This window comes from Brassica napus, chromosome A2 (assembly GCF_020379485.1).
Source record: "Brassica napus cultivar Da-Ae chromosome A2, Da-Ae, whole genome shotgun sequence".
In the NCBI taxonomy this organism is placed as follows: domain Eukaryota; kingdom Viridiplantae; phylum Streptophyta; class Magnoliopsida; order Brassicales; family Brassicaceae; genus Brassica; species Brassica napus.
The window spans coordinates 17,580,415-17,591,970 of NC_063435.1; the positions used below are offsets into that span (position 1 = coordinate 17,580,415).

Genomic DNA, 11,556 nt, shown 5'->3' on the forward strand with positions numbered 1-11,556 from the left:
AAAAGCCCTCCTCCATGCTTCTCGACTAAAACTCCTTATATACTAGCTCCAAGGTCGGTTTACGCTTTTACTCTTCTGCCCTTAAGCCGTCATAGCATAAAAATGGAGATATTCCATTTTCCCAATTTTCACAATTATTTTCAAAACTTCCGTATTTATCCGCATAAACTTGACATTTATCCTTCCTTGTGGACCAAACGTAAACCATGCTGTGGTTTACGGGCTTTTGGTTAAGAAATCGCAGGATGGGCCTCGAGTCGTGTTTTAGGTCTCTTTGGGCCGTCTTCCAACTCGAAGCGTTTACTACGACTTCTTTCGACAAAGAACGAACTTTCCGTGATTTCTAATCCGCGAAGTTTGATCGATGATTTAGAATAGCGGAAAACATAGACTGAGCTCGCTACGGTCTTCGGGAGATAGCATTTGAAGGTTTGACGAGAATGCATGGACTGGTGTCATACCGATGTTCGGAAGAGCTCGGTCGCTACGCAGCGACCAAACTTTGGCTCGAGCCCGGTCGCTACGTAGCGACCGAGCTTGGCTCGGGCTCGGTCGCTACGTAGTGACCGAGCTTGGCTCGGGCTCGGTCGCTACGTAGCAACCGAGCGAGACGGATGCTCGGTCGCTACGTAGCGACCGAGCTTGGCTTGACCGAGCGAGATAGACGCTCGGTCGCTACGTAGCAACCGAGCTTGTCTCGGGCTCGGTCGCTACGTAGCGACTGAGCGAGACGGATGCTCGGTCGCTACGTAGCGACCGAGCTTGGCTGGGGCTCGGTTGCTACGTAGCGACCGAGCGAGACAGACACTCGGTCGCTACGTAGCAAACGAGCTGTGTGCATGCTTGGTCGCCGCGTATCAATCGAGCTTGGCTTGTCCGCGGTCTGATTTCCATACTCGAGCTTGTCTGCGGCCGATTTGGATACATGTCCGTTGCCTTCGGACAATCGGTATTTAGTGGTTCGATTAAGATTTGGACGAGATTTTACTGCAAGGCTCTTCGTAAAGATATCTTTACGAAGATTACTTTTCGTAAAAACGATTATGCTGATTTTTACGGACTTTCAGACATTGATTCTGTCGTGACCGATTTTGACCCCAACAGTTAGCCCCCCAGCTCGTTAGAACCATGAGCTTCTAGCGTGAGGTTTTAGCGAGTGGCTTGGCAAGTTAGGCAAATTAGGTGAGTTAGGCGGAATTAATGGTTGAAAAGGTCTGTGGTAAGTGATTTTCTCGCTCTCCTAAAAGTAGAAAACGCGATAAGATTGGGGCTGCGCCTTATGACAGCTGCCTACGTGCCCTTGTTGAAGGGATCAAGCCTTTCGTAGTTCGTCTTGGAGTTAAGGTTCTTATGACTAGTTTTCCAGTGGGACCTTTTTGGTCTAGTTTTTATGTAGCGATTATAAGGCGTATTGCTGCCGATGGCATTTTGTATGGGTGTAGAGGGAAGACTACAAGTTCTCATCTTGTAATCTAACTCTATGTGAACTGCTATATCCGTAATCTGTTTCGAGAGTTTTCTGCAGCGTGTAAACTTGCGGGATTTCTGAAGATTCTCGAATATTGGCAAAGAGACAAATTTTGGGATCTCGTAACAGGGTGTTTGATACTATGCCTAGAGATGTTAGAGACCAGTGCGCTGGGTTTAGGGCAAGACCTAGGTTTACTCCTGGTTTGAGAGGGTGCGATGACTAATTCGACTTACGTATCCCGTTTCAGTTTCATCCTGATTCCATACCGATTTAAAGTCCGCGATAGGTTCTCGGCTTATACGATTTGTATGGTTGGAATCGAGCATCTCTCCGGAGATCAGAAGTGCTGGACCAAAATTTTGGATTTCTTTTATAGCGCTATTATCCTTGTGTCGGATGTACGAGAGTCATCTCTACGAGATGGCTAAGTCTGCTTAGGACGTTGAGAGTTTGTTGTGATCAGCAACAAACTTAATGGTAAAAAATACTGTTTCGAGTCTTCGCGAAGGATATGTTTTGAGAAGATGTTAGTGCTTATGACTGTCTGGTCTTCCAAGAAAATGTTTTTATCGAGGAAGGAAATTTCGTCGAAGAATGAATCTTCAGGCGTCTGCGACGTCTCGCGATGCTGAAGATTTGTTATTCTTTGGTATGCTGCATTTTGTTCTTGAAATGTTTGCGGGCTTGAAGATGTTTCGCGATGTTGCAAGGGTTTAGTCTTAGCCCTGCGTTTGAGAAACGTTCTTGTTTGACTACGGATGTTCGCAGCAAAAATTCTTGTTCCTGGTTGGATGCTAATAATTTGATTTTCGATCGAGGAATTAGGACTGAGGTATCTCGTAAATTTGTCGATGGGAAGAAGCGATTTCCTTCATAGTGCTTTGTGAAGTGTTGGCCTTCCGAGATCTATTTCGTGCATTTTTTAGGATGTTTTGTATAGCTCTAGAAGCTTTCTTACGAATTTTTCCTTAGATGCCGCGTATTATGGATAAAACATAGCGGGCTTAAAGTGAATTGTGGAATGTATCAAACTTGGTCGATTGTCGAAAAGTTTAGATTTTTCGTTAACCATTTGATTGTTAGGACTTAGTTTTGTTACGAAGAATTTATCATATGCTTTCCGACTGTGAGCTATACGATAATTTATCATATCATATAACTGGTTTTACGAAGGTTGTAAATAAGTGATATGTATACATATGTCAAAGTAGCGTTGTTTCTGCGGGTTTTACGAGAAACGTTCCTGCTGTGATTTTGATCTTAGGTGAAAGTTGCTTGGAGTTACTCATGGAGTGTTACCGAAGTTTATTTCAATACGATCAAGTCGCAGAACGTTTTTCATAGGTTTTTTGAGAGGATTCTCATGACACATTCGTTTCTTGAACGAATTGGTCAACCAGAGGTGGATCTAGCTAACCATCGGGAGGAAAGTGCTCCTTTTAACGTGCACGATGCTACATCTATTTTCGAGTTTTCTTCGTCGCAAATGTTTTCGATGATTTTCCGTGACTTACTTGGTACAACGGAAACTGAAAGAAATGCTTTGGTGATTGAAGATTTCTCGTAAATTTTTTTTTAAAACGAAACTAGCTTTCTGAAGCCGGAAAAGGCTTCAATACTTTGGCTAATCGTCGAGTTTCAGTTTGATATTGGTACAAGTTTTCTGTACGCATGATTGCGACAAGAAATGATGTATAGTTTTTGAGATTATGTTCATGATCGTCTGGATATGTTGCTAGCGTTTAGACGAATATTAAGATTGTCGTTTGCCTGTTCTTGACGATTTGCAGAAGTTTTTGAAGTTTGGGAGTATACGAGTATAGTATACGTACCTACTCCCCCTTTTTTTTACGAAAGAAAACAGTTGAACCGATACTTTGAAGGGTTGTGTACGCTTCTTCTTCTGATGTTTGGAATGATCGATAATTCGGGACGATTTATAGACGACGCTTGGACTGTGATTTGGTTGTTTCCAAGTTGACGACTTGGGATATGTCGGTTCCGAGAAAATTGCCAGAAATGAATCGGTTTTAAGATGACGTTCAAGTCTCTAACTGTTTCTCTCTTTAGGAAGTGATCTTGATATGCGTGGCGATGGTTCTCGACTTTCGGAGAGTTTAGATCGGTTTGCAAGATCTGGACGAACAATTATGGAACAATATATCGAGACAGGAAAAATCGCTTAAAACTTAGTTCGCTAGACTATCCGCCTAGGTTTTACGTTCCCTAAAGTTCAATGGCAGCCTCAAAGTAATTTCCTACGAAAATTCCAAGTCTGATTTCAAAAATTTCAAGTCGGAAATACCTTAGTTCTCTCGAAGATGCAGTTTTGTGTCTTCTCAGTTTTGCTTGCTCATTTCCATTTTCTCTTCTCGTGTATGTTCGCCATTTCCGATATTGGTGTTTATCCTTTGAAACTTGACATTTATTTTCCGAACTTGACTGTTATCTTCTCTTTAGATACGACGTCAAAAAAGGTTCAACGTAATCGTATAGTTAAGGCGGTTAAGGTGTTAAGTTAACCGTTGCCGTTTTATACGATTAATCTGAATCCATGCGAGAAAACAGGTCTTTGCGGTCTTTTTTTTTATATCATAAAGTCTCAATGGTAACTTCAATCGAGGCGAAACAAGAGACGTTTCGATCGAGATTCGAAAGTGAACGCAAATATGGAGGTAGGGCGAGCAGGAACAAGCCAAGGAGTTTAAGATGAGTTTTACTTGTTTTTGTCGTAAAATCTCAACGGAAACTCCGATTGAGACGAAACAAAAAGCGTTTCGATGAGGATTCAAAGGAGAACGCAAAGGAGGACCCCTTTGAGGCCTGACAGGTCGCTATAGCGAGTGAGGATGTCATCTCTAACCCTATAGCGAGTGGAAGGGAGCCGTGTGCGTGCTCGGTCAATACGTAGAGACCGAGCAGTGCTTGCTCGGTCGCTACGTAGCGACCGAGCCGTGTGCGTGCTCGGTCACAACGTAGCGACCGAACAGTGTGCGTGCTTGGTCACTACGTAGCGACCGAGCTGTGTAATCGTTTTGTTGTGTTTCCTTTTTCCGCGATTAACTTGACATTTATCCTTCCTTGTGGACCAAACGTAAACCGTGCTGTGGTTTACGGGCTTTTGGTTAAGAAATCGCAGGATGGGCCTCGAGTCGTGTTTTAGGTCCCTTTGGGCCGTCTTCCGACTCAAAGCGTTTACTACGATTTCTTTCGACAAAGAACGAACTTTCCGTGATTTCTAATCCGCGAAGTTTGATCGGTGATTTAGAATAGCGGAAAACATAGACTAAGCTCGCTAGGGTCTTCGGGAGATAGCATTTGAAGGTTTGACGAGAATGCATGGACTGGTGTCGTACCGATGTTCGGAAGAGCTTGGTCACTACGAAGCGACCAAACTTTGGCTCGAGCCCGGTCGCTACGTAGCGACCAAGCTTGGCTCGGGCTCGGTCGCTACGTTAGCGAACGAGCGAGACGGATGCTCGGTCGCTACGTAGCGACCGAGCTTGGCTCGACCAAGCGAGACGGACGCTCGGTCACTACATAGCGACCGATCTTGGCTCAGGCTCGGTCGCTACGTAGCGACCGAGCGAGACGGATGCTCGGTCGCTACATAGCGACCGAGCTTGGCTCGAGCTCGGTCGCTACGTAGCGACCGAGCTGTGTGCATGCTTGGTCGCCGCGTATCGATCGAGCTTGGCTTGTCCGCGGTCTGATTTCCATACTCGAGCTTGTCTGCGGCCGATTTGGATACATGTCCGTTGCCTTCGGACAATCGGTATTTAGTGGTTCGATTGAGATTTGGACGAGATTTTACTGCAAGGCTCTTCGTAAAGATATCTTTACGAAGATTACTTTTCGTAAAAACGTTTATGCTGATTTTTACGGACTTTCAGACATTGATTCCGTCGTGACCGATTTTGACGCCAACATAATACCACACGCTAAGCAATCAGAACACGAGATAACAACGACAAAGTATAAAAATCGTAAAAAGAGAGCAATGAGAAGTCTTATTCCGAATTTGCGTATGAGCGTTTACAACAATGTATAAGCCTGGGCTCGAGAGCTGTTGGCAAGATTCCTAGTTCTAGCAACCCTAAGACGGCTAAACCTAATTGAGTCGCAGTTCAAAATAACAAAAACGGAAAGTTGCTTAATTGCTCTAAGTACTAAGTTTGCTGTAAAAATGTTCTCCCCCATGCCTCTCGCCTAGGACTCCTTATATACTCGCTCCAAGGTCGGTTTACACTTTTACTCTTCTGCCCTTAAGCCGTCATAGCATAAAATGGAGATATTCTATTTTTTCTGATCTTCGTAATTATCATCATAATTTCGTGTTTATCCGCGGAAACTTGACATTTATCCTTCTTTGTGCGCCAAGCGTAAGCCATCCTATGGTTTACGGGCTTTTGGTTACGAAATCATAAGACGGGCCTCGAGTCGTGTCATAGGTCCCTTTGGGTCGTCCTCCGACTCAAAACGTTTATTACGACTTCTTTCGATAAAGAACGAACTTTCCGCGGTTTTTACCGCAAAGTTTGATCAATGACTTAGAATGGCGGAAAACATGAACTGAGTTCGTTACGGTCTTCGGGAGATATCATTGAACGATAGACGAGAATGCATAGACTGGTGTCGTATCGACCTTTTAGAAGAGCTAGGTCGCTACGTAACGACTGAGCTTGGCTCAAGCTCGGTCTCTACGTAGCGACCGAGCGGGCCGGAAACCAGAGACGTTTTGATCGAGATTTGAAGGAGAACACAAAGCTGGAGGTAAGGGCGAGTAGGAGAAAGCGAAGGAGTTTAGACGAGTCTTACTTGTTTTTGTCGTAAAATCTCGACGGAAACTCCGATTGAGACGACGATCGAGATTCAAAAGAGAACACAAAGGAGGAGCTCTTTGAGGACTGACAGGTCGCAATGTAGCGATCTGGGGGTCTGACAGGTCGCTACGTAGCGAATGGAAGCAAGCCAAGAAGAGTCCTACTTGTTCTCGTCGTAAAATCTCAACGGAAACTCTGATTGAGACGAAACGAAAAGCGTTTCGATAAGGATTTGATATACCTTGGATTTGACCCATTTTTATCCATGGTATATTATTATTTTACTATATATATATCTATGTTTTCTACTCTTCTAGGTATGTTTTCAGGTTCAGGTGCATTTCGGAGTAAAGCTATGACTTTGGAGCATTTTGGAGCATAAAGGACATTTCACCCGAGCTGACTACTTAGAGGTCGACGAGAGGAAGAATAATCGATCGATGCGCATCAGTGCTGATGATCGATATCAGGAAATGCCTCGACAGATGAAGATTAATATCGATCGATGTACACAAGTACCGTCGATCGATATCGAGACACCAGACGCGACTTTTTGGAATCAGCAGACTTAAAGACCAAGGCCAAGCCAAATTACCAAAATGCCCTGACGAGTTTTTAACCTAGTAGAATATATACTGCCTAAGTGTTTGACGGCAGGGAGAGCTTTTCTTTTCTAAATCTAGTTTTGTTACAAGTTTCATTTGGAGAGAAGATCACTTGTGATTGGAACTCCTTGTTTCATTTTCTTATCATCTATTCTATGAGTTTCTATTTATCTATTGATATGAATTGCTTTGCTATGTCTGAGTAGTTCAACTGTTAGATCCAGGGTTCAGATAGGTTTGTGGGATTAGCCCCAAACTCTAGATCTGCCTTGTTTTGATATTCATGATAGATTTGTATTCATTGTTTGTTTTAGCCTAGCTAACTAGAACTTGATCATAGGATTGCATATTCAAGCACCCTTGTTATCCCATCCTGAAATATATCTATCATATTAGGATTGCTAGAGAGGGCTAACCGCCAATTTAGAATCTTAGTAGGGCATTTCATACTCGCGCATAGGCCTGGCTAGAACCCGTCGATCGATGTCCTCAACTGACAATCGATCGATGTCCTCAACTGACAATCGATCGATGTTGGCAAAAGTGTATCGGTCGACGTCTTCATAGACTATCGATCGACACTCTCTTGTGTCTGCATCTAACCGGTGAGACACAAGATCTAGTCTGTTAACCAGTGGTACATGCGACAGCTGATCACTGAGTTAAGCGAATGAGCTCTAATATATCATGCATGCAACAGTTAGGCATCTATAGGAATTATAATCTCCAACACCTGAATAGTGGCCCTGCATCTAATATCATTTCCAACCTAAGTTACATTTATCATTTACTCGCTAGTTACTATTGCTATTTCATTTAAAACATTAAAACCTTTAGAATTAATAAACACTAGATTTAATTGTTCCCTAGATCCTTGTGGATTCGATCCCTAAGTACTACATCTGAACCTCTTTTGATGAGAGTAACACTCTTTAGGGTAATTTGATTGGTATCAATTTGGCACCGTTGCCGGGGAGCTTTGATCGCCATTAGATTTAGTTTTATTAATTCTTATTCTTTTCTTTACCCCCTTTTCTATTAATCTTTCTTTTTCTTGTCTTTTCAGGTGCATGCCCAGCGGTACCAGAAGCAACAAGGAGAAAGACTTGCTGTTCTCAGACGATCCTGCTCATTTGGAAGGCACCATCCGTAGAGGTCAACGTTCCGCATCGCTCGACGCAAACACTTCGTCGTCGATCGATACGCACAACCAACCGTCGACCGACACCAGACCGTCATCGTCGATCGATCCCAATCGTTCGACAACGATCGATACTACACCGCGTACGTCGATCGATACCGTGTCGTCAAAAATGGTAAACATTATTATTCTAACTCAGGATGAGAACGGAAACCTGTATGACCAGGCCGGTCATCTGCGTAATGCAACAGGTCAGAAAATAGATGCTCAGGGAACTGTAATCCCTGATGCTGATGCTACAGGAGCTCCTCAACCTGTAGATAAGGACGCTCGATCGAAACCACTGGCCGACTACAATCGCCCAGATGAGTACTATTCCAACAGATCAGCGATTCGACTTCCAGAGATCCAGAAGCAGAATTTCGAGCTGAAGCCTCAATACTACACTCTCGTGTCGCAGATACCCTACTCTGGGTTACCGCACGAGCATCCTATGGACCATTTGGAACGGTTCGAGGATCTAATCGCTGCCATTCGGATGGAAGGAGTCCCCGAAGATTACCTGCTGTGCAAGCTCTTCAGATACACGCTGAATGGAGAAGCGATGCACTGGCTTAGGCAGCAACCCACCGGATCTTTAACATCCTGGAGCGACATCAAGAATGCTTTATTACGAAACTTCTTCGATGAAGCGCGCGCTGAAGAACTTCGGAACAAAATTTCCACATTCTCGCAGAAGGCTGGAGAGTCCTTCAAAGATGCGTGGATTAGATTTAGGTTTTTCCAGCGAGACTGTCCACACCACGGATTTAATGAAGTGCAGTTGCTAAGCACTTTCTTCCGAGGTCTCGCCTTACAGTATCAAATGGCTCTTGATACGGCGAGTGATGGAAACTTCACTACTCGGAATCCGTTGGAAGCTGTGAGACTTATCGAAAACCTTGCTAACAGCAGCAGCACCAAAAACACTGACTCTGAACGGAAGAAGTCTGTAGCCTCTATCGGAAAGGAACAGATGGACGAAGTAAGAGCTAAGTTAGATGTGGTGCACGAACTTCTTAGGAAGCAAGTCTGTTCAGCTGAAGGAGAAGTAGCAGATACAGAAGGAGAAGAAGATGTGAACTACATCGGACGTACCGGATTCCAAAAATTTGGAAACCAGGGCGGAAACAGAAACTTTTTTGGAAATGGCCAAAGAAGTAACCAAAGTTCACAATTTCAAAAACCCTTCAACAACATCAAGAGCTACTCGAACTCTTACTATCAAAATCCATCACCCCAGACTCAGGAAAGCAAGATCGAAGAAATGCTTGATCGAGTACTATTGGGACAACAACAAATCACCGTGGATTTCAACGGTAAGATAGACTCTGCCTACAACAATCTGAACACCAAAATCGAGACCTTAGGGACTCAGGTGAGAAAAATTGAAACCCAAGTAATTCAGACGAGGGAGACTATGAAGAGGCAAGAAGCTTTCGCTAGAGAGGCAGGTGCCGACAAAGGGAAACACCACGTAAATGCCATCATAGATGATGAATTCTGGCAAGTTGTGAGAAATGAAAACCTTGAGGAAGGAGATTTCGAAATCGAAAGCTCCATGAGTCTCGGCGGATCCCAATGGTGTCGACCGATGTCGATGAACTCGCATCGATCGACAGACCATGATGAAGATCGATGGACGGATTACTCCAGTCATCGATCGACGTCGTCTGCCAAATCAACTGAATGCAATGCGGTTCGAATTCTAACTCATGAAGAATTCGCAGCTAAGCATCCTCACCCACCCTGCCCTTTCTATGAAAAAATCGATCGATCGGTTAACTCAACCATCGATCGACAGAGTGAGTCTGACATCGATCGTCACAACACACCTCCCATCGATCGACAGGCACCTCTGACATACCGAGTGCGGTTACCCTCAATCGATAATGATTACATCAATGCACTCAGACCACCACCTAAACCATTAGCAAACCCACCCGAACCAAAACCCCAACCCTTTAAATAGTTCAACAGAACCTGTTCAAGAAGAACAAGAATCTGAAGGGAGAAGGTTAAGGAAAAGGAAGGAGAAGATTCCTAAAAATCTCAAGAGGGAAGCTAACGATAAGGAGATGGATGGTTTCACTAAACGAGTCCTCAGAATCCCAATCGAAAAACCTTTCGATGAAGCATACTTCACACACCGGTTGTGGATGTTCTTCAGAGAAACAAAGGTAACTGAGGAGGACATTAGGAGAATGTTTCATCAAGTCAGAGGAAAGATGAAACACAGGATCACATTGACGAAGAAGAGTGATCCTGGGAAGTTTGCAATACCATGCATAGTCAAGGGTGTTGAATTTCCCCATTCAATGTGTGACACAGGAGCATCGGTTAGTATCCTCCCTAGGATCATGGCAGACCAGCTTGGTTTGACCATCGAACCCTCAACAGAATCCTTCACCTTCGTGGATCTTTCAGAGAAACGATCAGGAGGCATCATAAGAGATCTGGAGGTACTGATTGGTAATACCCTTGTCCATGTAGATTTTCATGTCTTAGACATCGAGCTTAACTGGAACTCTTCACTTCTGCTTGGAAGATCTTTCCTAGCTACAGTAGGAGCTGTATGTGACATGAACAAGAACAAATTGTGTCTAACGCTCATAGACCCAAACATCCACTACGATCCCATCCGACCTAAGAGAAAGGTAATTAATTCTGTGGATTATGGGAAAGAACTTGGCTTCATTGGCGCATGCCATTGTGGACGCCGCTCGACAGACTTCAAGCGAAGCCGGGGCCTTAGGAGAAAAAGCTCGAGACACGCAAATCGACAAAATGATATCTAGTGACTCCAAGCCGGACTCCGAGAAGGAAACATCTAGAGAGGTCGCAGCGATGAAGTCCTCTATGACCACCTACCTAGAACATGTGTTCTCCCAAAACCTCGACGATATACAGTCCCTGGTAGAAAAGCTCCCAAGGGTAGCGCCTCCGATCTGGAAAAGCAATCCCGGCTCCTACGCCGACACCCCCCTTTGTGGATGAAATCACCCTGATCAAGATGCCGAGCAAGTTCTCTTTCCCCAACATAAAGATGTACGACGATACCGGCAACCCAAATGATCACATCGCTCAATACAAGCAAAGGATGCTCCCTGTTGCGCTCCCAAAGGAGTCCCGGGAAGCTACTATGTGCAAGGGTTTTGGTTTGACCCTGATCGGACCCGCTCTGCAACGGTATATTAACCTTCCCACCAGGTCTATATCTTCATTCACAACCCTCATCGATAGGTTCGTGGAACAGTTCGCAAGCAGCCGGAACCTGGAGAAAACCTCAAACAGCCTCTACGAAATCCTCCAGCATCGAGTCGAACCCCTTCGCGACTACATAGCCCGCTTCAATCAGAAGAAGGTGTTGATCCCCGAGTGCAATATCACCACAGCAATCTCAGCCTTCAAGAGAGGCTTGCTCCCAGACGGCGATCTCTATAAGAAATTGACAAAGTATCAATGCAAGACTATGGA

At 44.5% G+C, this 11,556-nt stretch overlaps 1 non-coding gene across 1 annotated transcript; it reads right to left on the bottom strand.

The window, feature by feature from the left end:
* Positions 1 to 8,744: 8,744 nt before the first annotated feature.
* Positions 8,745 to 8,850, bottom strand: LOC125589545. Its single transcript, XR_007325725.1, has one exon. It is a non-coding gene; the product is annotated as a small nucleolar RNA R71 (small nucleolar RNA).
* Positions 8,851 to 11,556: the final 2,706 nt, after the last annotated feature.